Source organism: Peromyscus maniculatus, chromosome 20 (genome assembly GCF_049852395.1).
Source record: "Peromyscus maniculatus bairdii isolate BWxNUB_F1_BW_parent chromosome 20, HU_Pman_BW_mat_3.1, whole genome shotgun sequence".
In the NCBI taxonomy this organism is placed as follows: Eukaryota; Metazoa; Chordata; class Mammalia; order Rodentia; family Cricetidae; genus Peromyscus; species Peromyscus maniculatus.
In genome coordinates, this window is record NC_134871.1 from 21233612 (window position 1) to 21254591 (window position 20980).

The window sequence follows — 20980 nt, forward strand, 5'->3', positions numbered from 1 at the left end:
TGATTGTTGAGAATATCTGCAGACTACTGTATATGACATTCATGGGTAAGAAAGTCATACGTATGCTAATACTGGTGTCTTCATAAGCCAGGCTCAAAATAATGAAATGCTAAATTCTCCAAAGAGCTTTGTAAACAAGGAGAGAAACAGCCTGTTCTCTACAAGTTCATTTACTAACTGAATTCTGCCTGTGCCCGACAACTGCAATTCAAAAGCTTCTGTTTGAGAGGGATGTTCATTTTTTCTTATAGACCCTTCACTTTTAAATGATGTCTAACACATTGTATGTAAATTCTGGGTGGGTTAAAAAGTTGCACACGTGTTTACAGAAGCATTCAACTTCTAGAACAGGAATTGCTTACTTACAAGTATGTAGGATTTGACATATAAGTCAGACAGTATCCAGGTATTTCCTTAGAACTGTAGCTTCTCAGAGCTGGCTTTGTATCCTGCCCTGATAATCCACCCTAAGCCAGTCCAGCTTTCCCATAACTATCTGGATCTACTGCTGTGGGATGTCCTGTATGTTGTGAATAAATAAAATGCTGATTGGCCAGTAGCAGGCAGGAAGTATGGGATAGGTGGGACAAACAGAGAGGAGAGGCTGGGAGGTCAAAGTCTGGAGGAGATGCCAGCCTGCTGTCCAGGGAGCATCATGTAAAAGCAGCAAGTAAAGCCACGGAACACATGGCAACATACAGATTTACAGAAATGGGCTGAGTATAAGAGTAAGAGCTAGACAATGGTAGGCCTGAGTTAATGGCTGAGCAGTTTAATTAATGTAAGCGTCTGTATGTTTATTTTACAAGTGAACTACAGGACTGCCGGGGCTTGGCGGAACCTGGAGAGAAAAACTCCAGCTACAATCTACTTCTGAGTCTTTCTATTTTCTGAAAGTGCCATATCTTCATGAAACGTCATGACTCTGGCCTCTGAAGTTCTACTCAGTGGCCACTGGCACAGAGATAAGCCCAGAAATATTCCCTACATTCCTTGCCACTCCCAACTAACATTCTAGCCTATGGAACACCACTACGACATGCTCATTTGTTGCTGAAATTATAGGTGTCTGGGTTCCTTCTAGCTTAGGGCACCAATGAACACAGCTGCTATAAACACTGGAAGGCAGGGATGAGGAGTGTCTCTGGATCCAGCCTCAGTTTGAGGCCTGATGGTCCTAAATCTTTCATTCGCTTTTGCTCAATTTTTCTACACCTTCTTCCTCAAGTGGCACAAAAATAAATACTAAATTTGATCCACATCTCCACTCTGCACAGTCCAGTAACCCCAAACTTAATCTTAGATTCCTCTCCCCAGGAATACATTGTATTGACAGTCGAGAGAAAATATAGGGATATATCTGGGATTAATGAATATTCTTTGGTAAGGAGCTTGCTAGGAATAGACTGTGGGATCCAGAGGAGAGCATGGGGAACCCATATGGTTAATGCCCTTGTCTTCTAGACATCTAGTCAGATAACACACTCAAGATTTGTTTGGAAGGTTTTATTTGGTGGTGGTTCATGTCTTTGTTTTTTCCCTTCATGTGAATTTACCACTGAAGCAAGGCTCTGCATCCTGAATCTCCTTACCCTCCCTCTTCTCTTTGGATTCTGTCTTCAGGGTAGAGACTCAATGATGGTAAACAGCTAGAAATCATCCATCCCTGCCCTGGGTCCTACCCTTGCCAAGTTTCTTCATCTTTTCCTTAATTCCATGAACTCCACCATAAGGATCTTATGAGTGCTTTTCTGTTTAAGTTAACCATAACATGTTCTCTATTAGGTTCACTAAAGTAATTTAAGATTATAACATCTCCTTTCTTTCCTCCCCCCAAATAACATAAATGACAGCCTCAAAACTTGTCCGTGTAGAGACTCTATAATTTATCTGTTGTCATCTTAGCAAATCTATGGGTTTCAATCCAAGAAGTGGATGGGAAACCCAATAATTTCCCACTGAACTTGTCAAGCTCTTTTAGTTCTCACCTCCATTAAAGTTAGCAAAAATAATTTATGAACTCCATTACCAAAAAATAAAAAATAAAGTTCTCACAATCTTCAATGACAAGCATGTTGTGTACCTAGTACTGGAATGTAAGACTCAGTATAGAACATAATGAACAATGCTGAGTGATTTTTTTTTTTTTTTTTTTTTTTTTTTGCTTTTTCTAGAAGTCAATGACTGTCACTATTCAACTTTTTTAAGTTTTCCTTTGGTGTCTTGTTGACTGAAATACTAGATTTTCCAAAATAATTATAGAGAGCTGAGCATAGATAAGCTTTGAGATAATCATCCAGTGAAACAGGTTCTTCCTCTGTTAGAAAGTAACTTCTCTTTTCAGGTAACTAAAAACAAGATCCTAATCATTTAGATGGCCTTCTGCTCTCTCTGTCATACAGTTCCCAAAAGGATTTCTAATTTAAAAAAAAATCAAAGAATATGCTGGAAAGAGCATCACATTAAAATCTCACTTTAATGATCCATTAGTTATATAAAAAAGCTTGCCAGGTGCTGGTGTGCACACCTTTAATCCCAGAATTCAGGAAGCAGAGGCAGGTGGATCTCTGTGAGTTCAATGCCAGCCTAGTCTACAGAGAGTTCCAGGACAGCCAGGGCAACACAAACCCTGCCAATAAATAAATAAATAAATAAATAAATAAATAAATAAATAAATAAATAAATAAATAAATATGCTGCCTTGAGCTTCTTAAGAATTTAAGATCCCAAAATGATTCAATGGATAATAAATGCGTTATTGTTTTCTGTAGTTTTGGTGGCGCACGCCTTTAATCCCAGCACTCAGGAGGCAGAGGCAAGCAGATCTTTGTGAGTTGGAGGCCAGCCTGGTCTACAGAGGGAGATCCAGGAAAGGTGCAAAGCTACACAGAGAAACCCTGTCTCGAAAAACCAAAAAAAAAAAAGAAAGAAAGAAAGAAAGAAATATGTATTTGTTTATTTACTTTTGCAGTGCTGGAGAGTAGACATGAGGCCTTACATGGGTGAGAGACATAGACACTAACACTCAGCTACATGCCTAGCCTAAGTTGTCCCTCATTGTTGGAAACTCTGCTGGAAAAATCCAACTGATACAATGACATACCACAAGTAGACCACATTTATAGCGGCCTCAATGCTAACTTTAAAAATGCAAAGAAATGTGATTTTACTATCCCATTTGGAAACACCTCAAAATAAGGCAACAAAATTTATTTTTATGACTAAAACCTTTGGACAAAAGAAAACATGTTTTTACTTGAAGCCACTTATCATGGTCAACATTCTTCTGCTGAATGTGTGATGTGGACTTGTGACATCCAGTCAATGTGTTCCACGCAAAGAGTTAAAAATAGATGAGAGGAAAACACTTTAGTCCATTAATACATTAATTCAAAATGTTAGACCACATTTTATCTAGAAAACAGCTGCATCTGACAAGATTTTTCTCTTTTTCGAATAACAGCCCCACTGGGAAGTGAATTTTTTTTTTTTAATGTATGAAGATCTAACGAATTAACTTTAGAGGAACATTAGTTAGCTGCCCATGCTTGTGCACACTCGGAAGTATTTGGTGCATACATCATGGTAGCCTTGTGGCTACTGCCATTTGGTACACAGTAGCAGCGCTGAAGGCCAGGGTGGCCCAGGATCAAGGGATAAATTATTGTGTTAGCTCACAGCTTACATAATGACTTCATCCCCTGACTCTTGTCAGGAAATAGTGAAATGATGCTCTCAAGTATCTCATGAAAGAAAGGTATCAGTCTATTTGATGAACACATCTGTATTTAGTGCCGTGCCTGCCCACACAGTCTAGTGCTGTCTCCTGAAGGAAGAGAACTAAGGAGCACTGGCTCCATTTATGTTGAAACTCCAGAACAATCACTAGAAATATGCCATCATTCATGATGCAGGACTTGCTGCATTTTAATATAGTTAAGTCCCCTAAACTCTAGTAGAGCTTGCTATATTTTAATCATGCCCCAGGAAGTGCCGGCCCAATGCCAACAGGACAGCGCTAACAAATACATCTGTCTTTAAAACCTGAAACTTTTCAAGAATGCACAATGCAATGACACTGATTCAGTTTTGTTTGGTTTTCCAACAGGGTTTCTCTGTGTAGCCCTAGCTGTCCTGGAACTAGCTCTGTAGACCAGCTGGCCTCGAACTCACAGAGATCTATCTCCTGCCTCTGCTTCCCACATGCTGGGATTAAAGGCACGCAACATCCAGGGCCACTGACCTAATTCTTAAAGCACTATAATCACGATACTAGAACTATCAACTAGAATCAATCTTTAATTTTCAAATAAAAATATCCTAATTAAATATTATCCATGGTTGCACATTTGTTTTGAGATATTGTTACCTAAAGCACTATAGTCATCACAAATAAGAGAAAACAAAAAGGCTCTTGATCATTTTGATCATCATCTCTAACCCTATAACCAAGTCCACAGAATGAAAAACAGAACTATTTCTCACTTAAAGATGAGGAAGCTGAAGATCCATGAAAAATAAAACCTACCCGAAGTCATAAACTGGTAAGGACTTCTAGGTTCAATTTGCAAGGCTCTTAACCAACCTCAGGCCTGGGCCTCTTCCCCTGGACCTGAGTAGGTAGTATTCTGGTCCAACTATTACTCTGGTCACAACACAGTTGTTCAAATCAAAATTGCTGAAATCAGGCTTCCCAGTCCGGGAGGCTGAGTTCTGGGTTTTTTTAGCCAGTGATGGTGCAGACAAATGTCAAGGGCATACATGTCCTTGCATAAAACAGGCTGCTGTCAACAACAGCCACTGTGCTCTCGGTGATAAATAGGACAGGCCTTTTACCTCTTTGGCCAGAGGAACTCGAAATCACAAACTCAGAAGGCAGTCTGAGAGCAACAACATGGCACACTGAATATTCTGAAGACAGTGAAGACACATCATGATGAAGGGTGAAAGCCTTGGGAGGTGTGTCAGCCTCCCGGCTCCTTGTAATGAATAAGCATTTACAGAGGCAAAAATCTTCCACGAGTAAAGCTTTGTTTTCCGTAAGTTGCTACCCATGAATCTTAGGAAAGATACAATCAAGTGAAATTTAAAACAGCAACTCTCTTTCCCTTTGCTGCAGCATTAATTTCAAAATCTGGTTATTGATGTTCTTGAATTTACCAAGGGCAACACACACTGCTCGAAAACATCTCCACCTTTCCTGCTACCATCTTCCAGCTGGGACAATGACGGAGCTGCCAGCAGTCAGCAGATCTGCTTCCACAGACAAACGGGTTGCCACCCTATCTCACTGTCTCTTGAAAACTACACTCCAATACATTGTGCATTATTTTAAATGTTGGTATTGTCTACAGTTTAGTCACAAAATAGAAGAAAAAAGTTCTCAGTTTTCAGTCATTTTGGCCATCCCCAAAAGTACAGCAGAATACTGTCTGCTTTAAACGGTATGCTTCAAAACTTCTCCTGCAAGCATCACAGGACAGAACCGACTTGAAACTCTGCTTCGTTCTAACAAATACTCCCTGCTAGGCTGTGCTTGTAAGAACTGTAAACAGATGGCATGGTCTATTCAACAAGTATGTGCACGAGAAAACCCTCTCTCCTCACTCAGGTGTCAAACAAAATCAATAACCGTTTCCCATAGAAAGGAAGAGCAGATGCGGACCGACCCCTCTTGCCTCAAATCTCAATCTCTTCTACTGTCTCTTCAACACACAAAAATCGATGGTTCTCCTTAACAGTTTCTTTAGCTTCCTACATCTCACAGACTCTTCTGAGGTCTCTTTTAAAACATCATTATATATCTTTACAACTGATCCAAATTTAAAAACGAATATTCATGTTGTTTTTTCTTTTTTGTGACATGCATAAAAAAAAAAAAACTATTATCCTAAACAGACTTTGTTTTATTCAGTGGGAATAGTGCACAAGGCAGAGGCTGTTACAAATCTGAAGACCTCAAATCACAGACAAAGTCTATTGTTGTTGACTCTCCAATGCTTTGAGTTACATCAATACATCTGATTCTCATTGGTTCATATCATAGGCTCCTCCATGAGCCTGGTGTTGCTCTCACTGTTTTGTTTTCTCGGCTGTTTCTCTTGGGAAAGAACTATCCTTTGCAACATCAAGATCATGCAACTCATCAGATTAAACCAGCAGCAACACCAGCATGGAAATCCGGATTGGCTTTGTGGGAAACCAGGGCTTTCCCACAACCATTTTCCAAGAGACAAACCCATGTTCCACAAGAAGAGAGGTGAGAGCTTTCTGTTTGTACACACAGGAGAGAGGGAGGGGCTACCGAGGACTCCAGAGGCCTGGTAGGTATGTGAGATCTCTCCTCTGCAGGAATCCCTCGGGGATATTAAGGGCTCCAAGTGCAGGGCATGGCTATTAGAATGAGAGAGGAAGGAAGCAGCTCTAATGATGATTCCCTCAGAAGGAATCTGAAAAGAACCAACAGATGATAAACAGAGGGGAGAGAGTGAGGTCAGGCAAGCAACAGACACCTTGAGCAAGCCTGGACTTTTTCTAGGTCTCGGCATGATAGTGGCAAAGCTCTTACCTAGTAAATGTTCTCAGGTCCTGCACGCAGGCTATACCGGAACAGCACCAGATCTCATTCCACTAATGAGTACAAACTATTGTTCCTCTTTTCCAGGCAACACATTGTGCTGGGAACTAGAAAAGCTTGTTGTCCCTTCACACACACCCTTCTGTTGATTTGATATGGAAACTAAATACAGAAAAAGTATCTGGATCCCCTGCCCTTCTCTGTAGATGACTGAACACCAAGGTTTCTCCTTGGAATAGTTCATAAGGCTTCCCCTAACATTTCATCCTCTGATTCTGCTCACTCACTGACTAAAGAAAAAAAAGGTACTGATTGTTAATTTCAATTTACAAATTAACATTTTCTTTTTTAAAAAGCCATATAGTGAACAGGGAACCTAGTGAATAAGCATAAGCAGTATAGTGAATCATACTGGCAGAGAAGAGTTCTGTTATCGTAACAATCGTTTGCTCAGTTCACATCACAAATGCACAGAACCAGCCTTTGAGGAATCCCTAGTTTAAGTTTTTATTTATTTATTTTTTTAAGATTCATTTCTTTTCATTTTCTGTGTTTGCATGTTTTGCCTGCCTGTATGTGCACCATGTGTATGCTTGGTGCCGGTGCTGGCCACAAGAGGGCAGCAGATCCTTGGGAACGGGAGTTCCAGGTGGCTGTGAGCCCCATGTGAGTGCAGAGAACCAAATCCATCTCCTTTGTAAGAGTGGCGGGGGGGGGGGGGGGGGGGGGGGGGGGGGGGGGGGGGGGGGGGCTCTTAACCGCTGAGCCATCTGGTCAACCCTATAAGACTTTTCCTAAAAGCTGAGATGAACTTCTGATAATAAGTAGGTTTCATTTCTTTCAAACAAATATTTGGGACCATGGGACCACTTTGTAATGAAATCTCTGAAAATTAATGTTTGTTATTGAGCTGTACTTCTGGTTTCAGTACCTAAATCCACTTTCTTATCTATTTGTGCGTGCACAAGCATGCCATGCAGCAGTCTGAGGTCCTTTTTAAAGGGACCGTTCACAATCCTAGGAATGCCCTAGCCGTTTCTAAGCTGTACTGACATCCAGCACCATATGCCTGTGGGGACTGTCCAGTTCATCACCAAATGTTAGTAGCAATTCCTGCTGCAACCCATGAAATGCCCATAACACCCTTTCCCAGAGTTGATAGAAGCCAAAAGTGTCTCCCCGCATTGCTAGGCTGCCTCGGGGGAAGGCCCTCCGCTGAGGAACACTGCTCTAAGCCTGTCGATCATATCCCTTCTTGGAGTGAGACAAAGTGATTTTGACTCACCTACTTTGACTGATATTTCTTTTATTCTCAGGGAGACATTGTACCTTTTTTTTTTTTAATGCCTTTTCCTTAGGGCAGCAGACCTCACTGTTTGCTGAAGCTTAGCTAGGCTTAGGGATGGATCCTCCAGGAGAATTGTCAAGTTAGACTTCAGGACTCTAGAAATGCGAGCGCATCCGGAGGGCACACACAATCCTTTGTATTTAAAAGGCAAGATGTGGGGAGGAAGGATCTTCTCATTTCACACTAAATTTAGCATTAAATAAATAAAGCCTCCCCCTCACTTCACCTTCACACTCAAGAGATCTTGGGACTCCTTCTTGTCTCGGTCCCTGCTGACCCCTCCCTCCCTCCTTGAAACCCTCCCCCCACCAAATCAACTCAGGCAAACATACAGTCATGTTTTATTAGAACTGTATTCTGAAGGAAAAGAAAAAGAAGCAAGCTACAAAAGACAAATCACTTATTGTACTTTCACATGCTCTGTCCAATCAACTGGGAAAACTCACAGCAATAGAAGCCAATGATGAGAGAGAGAAAAAAAAACCTTTTTATTCAAATTCCCCACCTTCCAGATCTCTAGAAAAAAAAATAGACATATTTTCAAACAGTGACCCCAAATCTGGGCCAGCCAATGAAGTGAAACAGCCCACCCTGGCTGCTAGAGGCGCCCTGTCTTCTCGGATGGGTCGCTCCACAGGTCAGGCAGGACTGTGCCAACCATTTACAAACCCAAACCCAAACTCAAACCCATGCCATTTCTCAACACTCCCAGTTCTGTTCTCCCTTCTCTTCATCGGAACACCACCACCGCCTCCCCCCACCGGAGGCGCTAAACATATGGGTCATGACATAATCTCAGAGACCCAGCCTGGGAAGCAGCAGCCTGAGACCGCAACTCGAGCATCCCCCCCCCACCCCCCCACCCCCAGATGGTCCAGGTTTTCAGCATCATCTTCAATTTCACTTCCTACTCCAGCACTGCGTCTTAAAAATGTGCCCACCGACAAGACATGGCCAGCTGGACAGCGCTTGAGAAGGCATGGCCGTGGTGACACGCATCTCTTCACTCCCATTTCTGGCCCTGGAACCTGCAGATCCTTCTTGATTCATCTAGCTGGTGGGTAAAAATCTTTGCTGGTCAAATGGGCATTTTCGCAACAGGATTTTGGACTGTTTATTGAACTAACCTAGTCTTCTCTTCCTTAAGTCATTTATTTACATGCCTGGAACTGAGAGGAGGTCCCCCTTCAGAAATAGGTAAGCAATGCTCACTGTTCCCACCCCCCTCACTGCCCCCTCCCAGTCCATAGGAAGCTACCTCCTTACTGTGTCACGGATGTCATCATCATACTGTCACCTGCAAGGGATGCAGGAGAACCAGGGACCCCCAGAGGACCACATCCTCTAAGAAGGCCCCATGGTTCCAGAGCCCCTAGGATATCAGAGACTGCCAGGATTCCTTCCCTGAGTAGGTGATGGGAACAGCCCTGCCTGAGATGCGTCCCTCCAAGCACAGAAATCAGGGAACATAAGCAGCATTAGGTTTCGAATAAAAGGTGACCAGGAAGAGGCTATGGAAGCACATCACTGAGCCAGGAAAGAATGTAACCCGGGAAAGGAGGCAGAAGAGACGCGTGGAAGCATGTCCTGGGCCACCTCCGGCGTCCTGGATCTCCCAGTCGGGGAGACAGACTGCAGCAACACAGACGACCCCCCGGCCGGCAACATGCACCAGCAAACGCATGCATGTATACTCCCTGCTGCGTGTTGCATGCTGCAGACTTCTGCCTGACTTCCCAACCCAAAACACACATCCTCCCCCCCCCCCCAAGCCGTATGAGACTAGGGATTCCCGTGGCCTAGAACACACACCACTCCCCCTGTTTGTAATGCACAAATCCAAACCTACATTGCTTAAAAGGAACCCGGATTTCACGTAAGGGAAGCACTGGTGGCTCCCCTTAAGTGACTGCCTTCCCCGCTGCTTTATCTCTGTCCACATATACCAAGGAGCCGAGACGCCTCCAAACCAAGTAGGAGATGGAGGAGGAAACTCGGACGGCAAAGGAACCTATGGGAACCGCTTTTAAACACTGTCAAGGGGACTTGACTCATGGGTAACCTCCAACCCTTTCCCCAGGTCTGCACACCCATCAGCAGCCCCCTTCCTCGGCATGATCCCTGCCTCACCCCCTCCTCACCCCACTCCAAATCCTTCATCACCTTTCCAGCCCCCTCCCCCTTCCAGGCCACTTTCTGCACCCGCCAGCCAGTTCTCAACATGTTGCCTCACACACTCCCTCGGGAGGCTTGAATCAAACCTGCCTCTCTCCAGCCTATCTATCTAAGCTTGTTCTGATTCCCCAAATAAACCAAGTCCACCCTCCCATCAAGCGCCCACTAACCCTTCCACGGGTGTCCTTTGCTCTCGTCCAAATCCGCTTTTCACACGTCCCACTTTCTATCTATCTTCCCTTCTGGCATCCTAGTTCAGGACACACTGGCCTTCCACTCTGCTCTCTGACCCTCTCTCCGTCCCGGGGACACCCACTTTTCCTCTTTGGCAGTTCCCAGGCAGGTTCCTGCGCCCCAAACCTTCCCTTTCCCATCCGGCACTGGTCGACTCCTGGCCTGCAGGTCCGCTCCCTCACCTGCGGTCCTTCCTTCTTCCCGAGTGCCCCCCACCTGACCCCTGAGCCACTCTGCCCTCCGGGTCTGCTCATCACCATCGCCTGTGCTGGAGCATCCATGTAACCAGGCGCTCTCCACCTGCCCAGCGGCTGGGAGAAGCGCCGGGCACCGGAGGCAGAGGGCTGCCCGCTCTCGCTCTCCGGGTGGCCAGGCTCTCCTCCGGCTCGCCAGCCCGGGCTCCCCCGGCGCCCAGCCCTCACCCCGGCGCCCCAGCAGCCGCACAAACTTACTTGCGGGTCGGCGGGAGGGGGCTGCGGCGAGCGGTGCGAGCCCCGCAGCGGCGAGTGCGCCCCTCTCGGCAGGGCCGGGCGGCGCTGGCACTGCGCTCCCGCGGCCGCGCGCCGACTGCGCTCAGCCTGACGCAGCCGGGCTCTGCCCCCGCCACCGCCGCCGGGGCCGCCGAGCGCTTGCAGACATGCTCAGTTTCCGGACCTGCCCGCGTGGAAGCTACCAAGAGCCAGCCGCGGCGGGGGAGGCGGCGCCGAGCTGCAGAGCGGCGGCCGCGAGCTGGAGGCGACCACGCCGGCGGCCCCGGGAAGAGGGGGGCGATGCGCTGCTAAAAATAGCTCCTGCGGAAGGAAGCCACCCGCTGCCAGCGCACCCCCTCGCCGCGCGTCCCCGCCGCCGCGGGCTCTCGGGCTTCGGGAGCTGGCATCCTACTGTGCCCGGAGAACAGACACCTGCCAGTGTAGCCAGAGCCCAGTCCCAGCCCGGAGCGGCCGGCTAGGATGGCACCCCCACCCCGGAGCTGCCCAGCAGCCCTGGCTTCAGCCAGAGACACTGAGGAAAACTGGTCTAAAATTGTGAAAACGCTCCTCCGCTACTGACTTACCGAGAGGAGGAAAAGTTTTTAGGTTGGTTTTGTTGCAATCGGAACGAAAGATGAGGGAAGGCGAGCAAAATACAAAGACCTGGCTAAGGGTGGCATTGGGGTAGCGGGTTGAAAGGGGGCTCTGGAAAGATCTACTAAAATGCCAGAGCGGGCTCGCTTTTCCCTGACTTCTATTTCCGCAGGATTTTACATAATTGGTTGACACCCTGACCTTGGAGGCACTGTTCTGTTGCCTGAACTGTAATTCACTTTCCCCCTGTCTTCTACTTCCTTCGCTCCCCACCCTTCCAACTTTGCGTAGCAGATTATGAGAAAGGGGTAGGGGTGGGGTGGGGTGGGGTGGGGGCAAAGTAAAGCTCGGAAGACTGGAATCTGTCCCTTCTATCATCTTGAAGAAAGTCTGCCCCTTTGCCGGGATGTGCCCCGTGTTTCCTAAGCATCAATCCAGCAGGCAAATCAGCCCAAGGGCCTCTCAAAACCACCTGAACTGCAAGTGAGCTGTTCCCCACTATTAATCTCCGCTGTAGCCCACCTCAGTTCCTGACAATTATTGTTATCTCTTCCTTCCTTTTCAAGTGAAATGTCTATCTCTCTGTCAAACGAAAGCCGAAGAGGGAGGGACTATTTGTAGGGAGAAAGGGACCAGTAGGAAAGGAGATGAATTGTTAAAATACAGTGATGCACACGCATGCCATAATGAAACCCATTATTTTGTACACTAAAACATTAATATTTTTTTTAAATTATAAGAATAAAATGTTCAAATACCTGGGTCAAGTTATAGTTTTATTTTTTTATCTCACAATCACCAAATGAAATTCACTACTTAGGAATTCATTGCTTATATTTGACAGAGGAGGACATTGAAGTCCAGAGGCATCTCTTGCTTGAAATAATACCTCGTTGAACCCAGAATCTGCTGGACAAGAAATTACCCAAATTTAAATATAACCTATTATTTCCTGAAATCAATAGCTGCACTGGGCTTAAGGGATCCGAAAATTTAGGAGCTGCTTTAAATGCAGATGACTATGAATTTTGAAATACTGTTTTCCCTACTTTTAAAAAGGAAATTCAGAGCCTAGATTTTGTGTTCTCTTGAAAGCGACTGTTTCTTCCGGTCCATTCAGACAGAGTTAAGAACGTCATCTGAGACCATGCATGGACGAGGGCCGTCCTCCATCAAGAACTCACGGTGGGGGATCAATGGAGATCAGTTCACTTGCCATTATCGGACACTGGTGAAGTCCAGCCAGCAGAAACAGCCCTAGACAGATGTGTTTTTCCACAGTCCTCAAACACTGCATGTCTGTGAGGGTCACGGCACGCTCCTAAATCGGACCCTTCCATCCCCAGTCACAATTTAGTTTTATCTCTAACTTTCTTTCTCCTGAAGCTATCAACAAAACATACCCATCCTTTTCTGTCATGAGTGAAATAAGATGAAAGGTGATGTGTACATGGTTGTTGTCTCTCTTCCGTTTCTCATCAGCCACTCTTGATGGTGATGAGATCTTGGCCTTTTCATGGCACTCCATGCACATGATGTATGCTGACAGAGGAGGACCTGCCTCCATTTTAAAGTCCTTTCCCATTGCTACATAAATATATAGTTCTGAATACACTGCACTCAAGACCGTCAGTTCCAAATGACAACCACTCAATAGTCACTAACAGGTAAATTAGGAACATGTAGTCATTGGTCCACATAGCACAGAGGCACAGAGATGGCAGAGCTTCCCTCCTACCTAACCATGTCAGAGAAAACACAATTCCCTTGCACTTCCTATGCTGATATTAATATTCCTTAGATTATTACCATGTTGCATTTCCATTCATGCACACATAACAAAGTTGGAAGTCTTATTTTCTTTGCCAAAACAGATCAAGACTTTCACTCTCAAGAGCAGACCAGTCTTACAAAATAACCCTGACTGGCTGTCCAGGCTCACCCAAATGACTCTGTCCTCCTGGAGAGAGACAGATTCTCAAAAGGACAGTCCCTAAAAACTGAAGGGATGGATGATGCTTACAAGATAACGGCAACATCCTCTGCCTTTCCGAAGAGTCTTGCCTCCCTGCAGTCAAAACAAGACAGAATTTCTGCTAGAATGTCCATTGGTCTGAGTTAGCCAAAATGAGCAAAAGAATAATAATACTTTGAAGAGATTTTTTTTCTATCTTTTTCTCAAGTGTGGATACTTTGATTCGCCTGCCTAAAGGCGACAGTTAGTCTCCTCTTTGCTGCCTTTTCATCTTTATTTCAGGGCCTGGGTTGCTTCCAAAGTGGAATCACTCATTAAAGCCATCTAATGAGCCATGTGGACAGCTGAGGCCTCCAGTTCACAGTATATCAGAAAAGGATAGTCTTCCTATTATTAAAGCTTATTCTTTCTTGTGTGGTTCAGTATACTTGGTTACATTGTAGACCATGTGGTAATAAAAAAAAAGACACTTTCCCTTTGCCCTCCAATCAGATAGGGGGAGAATGCTCCTATACCTGCTGCTGTGTTTCTTCTGGAAGCATTATTAGAATTATTATTATTAATATTTTGGGGACAGTCTTAGGTCTCCTAGACTGGCCTTGAACTCAGCAGTGGAGCCTAGGATTAACAGGCACATGCCACTGTGCCAGTTTATGTGGCACTGGAGATCTTGGACTTCACTCATGCTAAGTAAGACTTCTACAAACCAAACTACATTCACATGCCTAGAACTGTTTAAATAATTAGCTGTTTTTATTCTTTTCTTGAAGTTCCATAAAATAATATGAACTCTTATTTATACCCTTTGATCTTTTTTTTTTATATAAATAAATGAACCAGACATGGTGCATGCACTTTTAATCCCAGCACTAGAAAGGCAGAGGCTGGCAGATCTCTGTGAATTCGAGGCCAGCTTGGTCTACAAAGTGGGTTTTAGGACAGCCAGGGCTGTCACACAGAGAAGCCCTGTCTCAAAACAAACAATCAAACAAACAAACAGTAGTAAATTAATAAAGTGCGAGGATCATTTCATTTAAGTAGCATTTTGTAGTTATACTAATATCTTCAACTGTGCACAGTGGTCACTACCTATTGCTCCTGCACTGAAGAGGTTGAGGCAGAAGGGTTAAGGGTTTGATATCTGCCTGGGCTACACAGTGAAATCCATCCTTAAAAACAAAAGGAATCACTAAATCTAGAATATTTTCTTTTACGTCATACAAGGTCTTCTGTGAGCTCCCCTCTTGGCTTCTGCTACACCGTGTCTCCTCTCCAGTTCAGATGGTTGCTCCTGTTCAGCCCATGCCTTTTATCTCTTCTGTTCAGCCCTTCATTCTTCCCTTAGTCTAAGCTCTCTTTTGTTTCACTTTTCCACACACTTGCCTTTTCTTCTCTGCTGACCTGCAAGATATTGGAGCATTGGCACCAGGAGAAATTTCTGCATCTATTTTGATCTTCGGTGCTCGATAGATGCTTACTGAGGTATTCATGGACTGTTAGAGGAAGGTGATGCTGGGTAATCATTTCCTCATTGGTCCCAGACAGTGGCGAGGTCTAGAGATGTGATAACACACAATAGAGACTTTGACTGTTTCACTAGTTTGCCTGGGGATAGCCTGTGCCAAGCTGTCCAATAGCTCTCGTGTCTCCAGATATTCACACAGCCCCCTAAGCCTGTTTGGGTTGGGCTACACAAGGCTAGCCCATTTTAGACCCAAAGACATTAGGTTTCTGTCTGCTGTATGTCTTTCACACTAAATTTGCCTTTAGAAAATCAGAACTAAGAGAGAAAAGTGAAACTGTTCTTAATTTAGTTCTTTAAGAGAAAAGGAAATATCAGGACAGCTTCATTAAAGATCTATTAAAAGTTCATCTCCTTGATAGTTATTTCTCTATTGTGAAAAGATTGAATAGGAAGCATTAAATGAGAGTGATGCGGAGTCACTTTTGCCCCAGTTCTTCTTGCATTTATGACTATACATAAGTGTCATAACAGATCAATTCATGATATGCACTAAAGATATAAATGTTCACACACACCCCCATCCCCTGCAGGTTAAGGCTAAAACTGCTGTAGGTAAAAGTCATGGGACATTAAGGATGCTCACAGTATGTGACTCAAAGATGCTCCTAGCCTAAAAGACTTGACTCTGATGTTCCTTTCCTCAGGGAAGAGGAATGTGCATAATTATGTACTTCAAATATCAGGCTGCTCTTTTTGTGTGCCTAAGTCTAACACTAACACGACTTAGGTACTGAGCAAGCAGCAATGCCTTGATAGAGCTACAGCTCTTTTTCCTTTTTCCTATAACATCCAGTGACAAATCTCAATTATCAAGCATCATCTAGAGTTTCATCATGTAATATTTTCCCACTATACTTTTAAATATAATTGATTCAAAATTAAGGCTCCATTAATATTACATATTGCACATCCTTTGGTAGGTACATCCTCTTGGCATGCTAGTTATGTTAATTTACACAACAACCCAATGAAACAGTATGTTAATTACCATATTTTTGGTTGTATGTATAAAAATCTACCCTAAACTGGTTAGATATAAGAGATATATATCTTGATATATATAAGACTTGATTTCACTGATGTAATACAGCATGAAATACAACCTCAGGAAGACAGGAGTTCCTGTGAGCACCAGCAGCAAAGAGATGAATCTGTCCATTTTCACTCAACATCTCTCTTTTTCAGCTTCATTTTTCAACCTTGTATATCAGTTTCCTTCACAGCCTTCATGGTCTAGGATCTGGCCATTAATGAAATACTAAATCAGTTCTATTAGTTTTGGCTGAAAAGATCTCAAAGAAGTTGATGTCTTGCTTCCAAACAGTATAACGTATGGCAAACAAAATATGGTGGCACCTTAGTGGAGACCACTGGCAGACAGTACCTTAATCCAGTAACATGGGTTACACCACCGGTGATGTCATGTGAATGCCACTCATACCATCCTGTTAGCATGTGAGGGAAAAGGGCACCTCATTTTGGTAGAATTCTTTCCCAAATGCTACAAACCAGTTTATTCAAGGAGAAAAAAAAAATCAGACAATTTCGAATTAAGAGATTGTTTACAAAGTATCTGATCAGCACTGCTCAAAGTCCATAGTCATAAAAAAAGAAAGACTATGAAGTGGCCATTCTTTCAAGGTGACCAAAGAGGTACAAAGAACACATCCAGTGGGCACTTTGTTTTAGACCCTAAATCAGAAAGAGGGCATCCCTTAAACAAAAATGGCACAATCTTCAGTTTAACAACAGTAATGATACCAATAGCACAGTTAATAGCACTGTGCTATTTTAATTCCTTAATTTTGTCAAATGGGAGATATCAGCAGCACAAAATGGATGAAGATTAACAGGGGCTCTCTTGCTAATATTACTCCTTTTTTTTGCAAAGACAGAATTATTTATTTTTAATTTCTAATATATTTTAACTATATATTTTTATCTTCACATAAAATATAGTTAAACTATATAAGGTGAATTCCCAAGTAAAAGTCATGATCCAAGCAGCTGGGAATAGATTCCTATCCAAGACTTGTTGCCTAGGAGCAGTGGTAGTCATTTATCAGAATTGGACCCTGAGGTTCATGCTTGACTTTCTAGCCATTCACAGAGAAGGAGAGCAGAAAAAGAAGAGATAGCTGTGAGTCCAAGGAGACTGTCTAACAAGCAACCCAGAAGAAGAAGAAGAAGCAGAAAACAAAGGACTGACTTCAATATAAAATAGTCCACATTTTATTCTTGAAGTTGTTCAACTTCTTGAAGTTACCATGAACTACTATGTTCCTGGGGATATTTTTTCAATGTTGTTTGAAATGTAATGGACTATGGCAGTTTATTAATAACTATAGAAAATGATGTGCCCCAAGAGTTCAGCTTAAGCATTAGCCGCTCTGTTGTCTAGACTCCAAGGAAGAAAGGAAGCATCTTGACTGTTGTTCTTTCCGGGATCCCTTCGATATTAACTACACCGCCATGATAACCAGTGACACTTACAACCAAACTACAAAGTCAAGGCTAGAATGGAAACTTCAACAACTGTGACCTAAGAGCTTGTCATTTCCATAAAATCATCCATCCATGAATAACAAATAGATGGAGGCATGAGAAAAAATATTTTCTGCAATGTAGTTATCAATGTCAAGAGCCAAGATGAAGATGATTTTACATGTACTATATACAGTAAGTTTTAACAATGCATCTTAAAGAGCTCCTTTTAACATTCACATTAATTAGAAGCACAATTTTTAAATAACCTTTCTTAATCATGTACCCCATTTCTTTAACATAGTACTATTGAAACCAGATATAATGGCACTTATATTCACCCCTTTAAGTTACAATAGCATGTTTTTGGGTACAGAGCTTAAGAAAGTGAGGCAGAGGCTCTATCAACTCTATTTTGTAATTTAAAAACATTTCTTGTGCATCTGTTATTAAGCAAGAGCGTTATGATTCTGTATTGTTTTTTTTAAAAAAATAGAACTTATTTTCTGCTTTTCTGTATCCTTTGTTCAACATGGAACAAAAGACATTTTATGGAGTTATTACAAGTGTGATAAAACTTAAAAAAAAGAATCAGTTTGGGGAGCATATAGCAAGCAGATTTAATCTAGTTTGTACAGACAGAAATGACCCAAGGGATGGTGCTTAATCTGAGTCTACAGACACAAGTACCCATTAGTGATCACTTGTGTTCCAGGCAGTACGAATCCAGACAGGCACTGATCCAACTCAGCATATGTTCAGACTGCCTTTTTTTGAGGTTATAAGAAGAAGTCAGGCTAAGGAAAATATCACCCTTTTAAACATCAGTCTAGCTGGAGTCTCAGGTTTGATTTAGGTTATGCCCATCAGAGGCAACTTAAATTTACATTGGAACTAAGTATCTAGAGAGAAACATAGTGAACTTGGGACTTCTTGGTACAGCACATGTAGCCACCCCATGCCATCCTCTCCTTCAGTTATAGCTGAGATAATGTATCAACAATAATACCCCAACCCCAGATAGAATAGATTCACTGTTTGGCAGTTGGCACAAAGCCACAAAGGGTCCTTTGTTGACTATTTGGTGATGTTGTTCTACAGGTTGTCCTTGGAAGAACAGGGTGACTTCTACTAACATTTCTGGTCACTCCTATGAGCTTTAGCCATGTAGATAATTTCTTCTCTGTGAGATAAGTGAGATACTATTAAATACTTTTCCTCAATCTGCTTCTGTACCATTGCTCATGCTTTATGATGCCAAAAGTGGTTTCAAGTGATTAGGAAAGGATCTTGGGCCTCCTAGATGACCCATTAGGCTGGGGAGAATGAGAGAGTAAATTAACGTCAACAATGGCCATGAAGGTTCCTGTAGTATAACCTACGTCCACTCATCATCACACATGTGGGTAACTAAAATGAAATGTTCTATGAAAATGATCCAGACTCCATAACACAGTATGAGAGGAATAGTTTCTAGGAAATAAGGACAATGAATGATTACTACTGTAGGGACTGTAGGTGAAATCTTTCCCACTAGAATGAAGGTGGGTGTGATTAGCATAACAGGTGATGAAGCTACCAAAAGTCTGAATTGTGGAGATCCTCAGCATGGGTAAAAGATTATAATGTCTCCATAACTGGAAAATCTAGCAGCACATTAAGAGTCTGCCTAATCTCTAGACCAAGAGAAGTTTAGTTGTGGTTAAACCCAGACCACCTAGTGGATTATCCTAAGGGGAGTTGATTCCCTGTCTAGATCTCAGAACTGAAAGAGTTGCTGGAGCCTCATGACACTTAATGAGCTCTTCACTATAAGCAGGTAACTGATGGTGCTTCCTGGTGTTTTTCATGCAGGGCCTGTGTTTAGTTACCAGTATGCCTAGATGTCCCAAAAAGGGGATGCCCAGACCTTTCTGGGGATTGTTGCACTCTAATTCTGACCCACTGGTGTTCACTGGAAGACCATTCATAGACACCAAATGTTGAATCAGGATCCCAGAGGCCTCCATGCCTCTTCACGGGATCTCTAATGAATTTCCACTCCCTTGGTGAAGACTTGGAATAGGTAAACTCAGCAACTGGTATTAGCTCCCAGCTCATGAATATTGAATGAAAGCAGGGCAGAACATTTAGCAAAAAAACAATTCCCTCTAACAAAACAACCCCACCAATCATCTAGATATCAACCTCCCCAGCAATAGAGCAAAATAAATAAATAAATATCATATTCCCAGGGCCATCACAAAGATAGCTACCACTAAATACTTGGGAGATACAAGGTGGCAGTCACAATCACATCCTGTACAGAACTCTCATGTTCATTTTGCACACAAGCCCTGGGGATCCTGAACCAAGACAGGATTCTCGGAAGCTGAATTAGGAGATTCCTTCACTCATTTATACAGTTGACCTCATGACTAGATGACTCAGTAGAGCCTGTGACACCCAATGTGAAGCTCTTCATTTACTAGACACATCTGTCATTGTGTCACAAGCAGAGCCCCAGCAGTGCCTGATTCCTGCTTTATCGTTAGAGAAGCACAGTCTTCATTGTTTCATCTCAGGACAAGATCAGTTCATTCTAGGTAGCATAATGCAGAGTCTAGAGCTCCTTGGCTGTGTCGCTAACCCCAGTTTTCAATCTGGACAACAACACTGATTAAATTGTACAAACAGGACCTTGTGATGAAAAACCATATACTAGTTGCCCTGGTAAGAAGTTGCATGCTGGGGATAGACAGAACAGAAAATGTGTGGTTTTTAATAATTATTTATTTGATACTGTTCCTCTCATCTTCTATGCGCTGTGAGAACAGATTTTGCCACCAATCTTTCCAGCCCAAACCTGGCACCTAGGATAAGCAAGTGTTCTGTGACTGTTTTCTTATCCCTCTGGTAGAGAGTGTGAAGGTTTTAAGGGTATCTTCTCCAGGTAGACATGATGCTTTTACTGCAAAGCATTATAATTCAGGACAGTTTTGAGTTCCCTTAAAAACGAGATTGGATTTGAAATCACCTGAAGAAGTATGGGCTGGAATAGGTAATGAACATTGTACCTTTCCTCAATTCTCCATGATCGGTGCTTGAAATGACTTACATTTATGAAAAAGGACAGGGTAATTACTTGCTTTGAGACATGCTGGGAAGATAGAGGGCAATTATAATGCATTATTGTGTGTTTGTTGTTTGCTCTTATCAGTTAGTGTTGAGCAAACAATTAATGAGACATCTAAACAAAGCATATCTAATAAGACAAGAGGTCAAGGAAATAAAAGGAGTATACAAAAACAAAACAACTATAAGACAGCATTTCATAACTGACTTTGTCAAAAAGAAGTATTAATAGGAAAGATGTAATGTTTTTGTCTTGCCAAATGACAACTAAATGAAGAAATTTTCTTTTACTTAATAATTAAATCACTTCTCCTCCTCCTCTCTCTCTCCCTCTTTGTCTCCCTGTCTCTGTCTCTAACCGTGTGTGTGTGTGTGTGTGTGTGTGTGTGTGTGTGTGTGTGTGTATGTGTAGGCCCTAAGGCTTTGTGCTTAGTAAGCAAGGGTGTGACCATTGAGGTATGTGCTTAGCCCTAAGAATGTATTT

At 43.0% G+C, this 20980-nt stretch overlaps 1 protein-coding gene and 1 long non-coding RNA gene across 5 annotated transcripts in view; one reads left to right on the forward strand and one right to left on the reverse strand.

Annotated features, from left to right (window-relative positions):
- The window catches only part of Oxr1 (oxidation resistance 1), a 414716-nt gene extending 403776 nt beyond the window's left edge, over window positions 1-10940 (reverse strand). For 2 of the 4 annotated variants that reach the window (XM_015997419.3, XM_006978718.4), the window contains exon 1: window positions 10787-10940. The gene's annotated coding sequence lies outside the window, so the exon portion shown is untranslated. Of the gene's footprint in view, window positions 1-10516; window positions 10733-10786 lie in introns of those variants that run through there. The other 2 variants (XM_042264638.2, XM_076555804.1) reach the window with 2 other exon arrangements.
- Window positions 6049-10550, forward strand: LOC143269726 (uncharacterized). Its single transcript, XR_013046352.1, has 5 exons — window positions 6049-6259; window positions 6665-7243; window positions 8842-8982; window positions 9073-9122; window positions 9876-10550. It is a non-coding gene; the product is annotated as an uncharacterized LOC143269726 (long non-coding RNA).
- Window positions 10941-20980: the final 10040 nt, after the last annotated feature.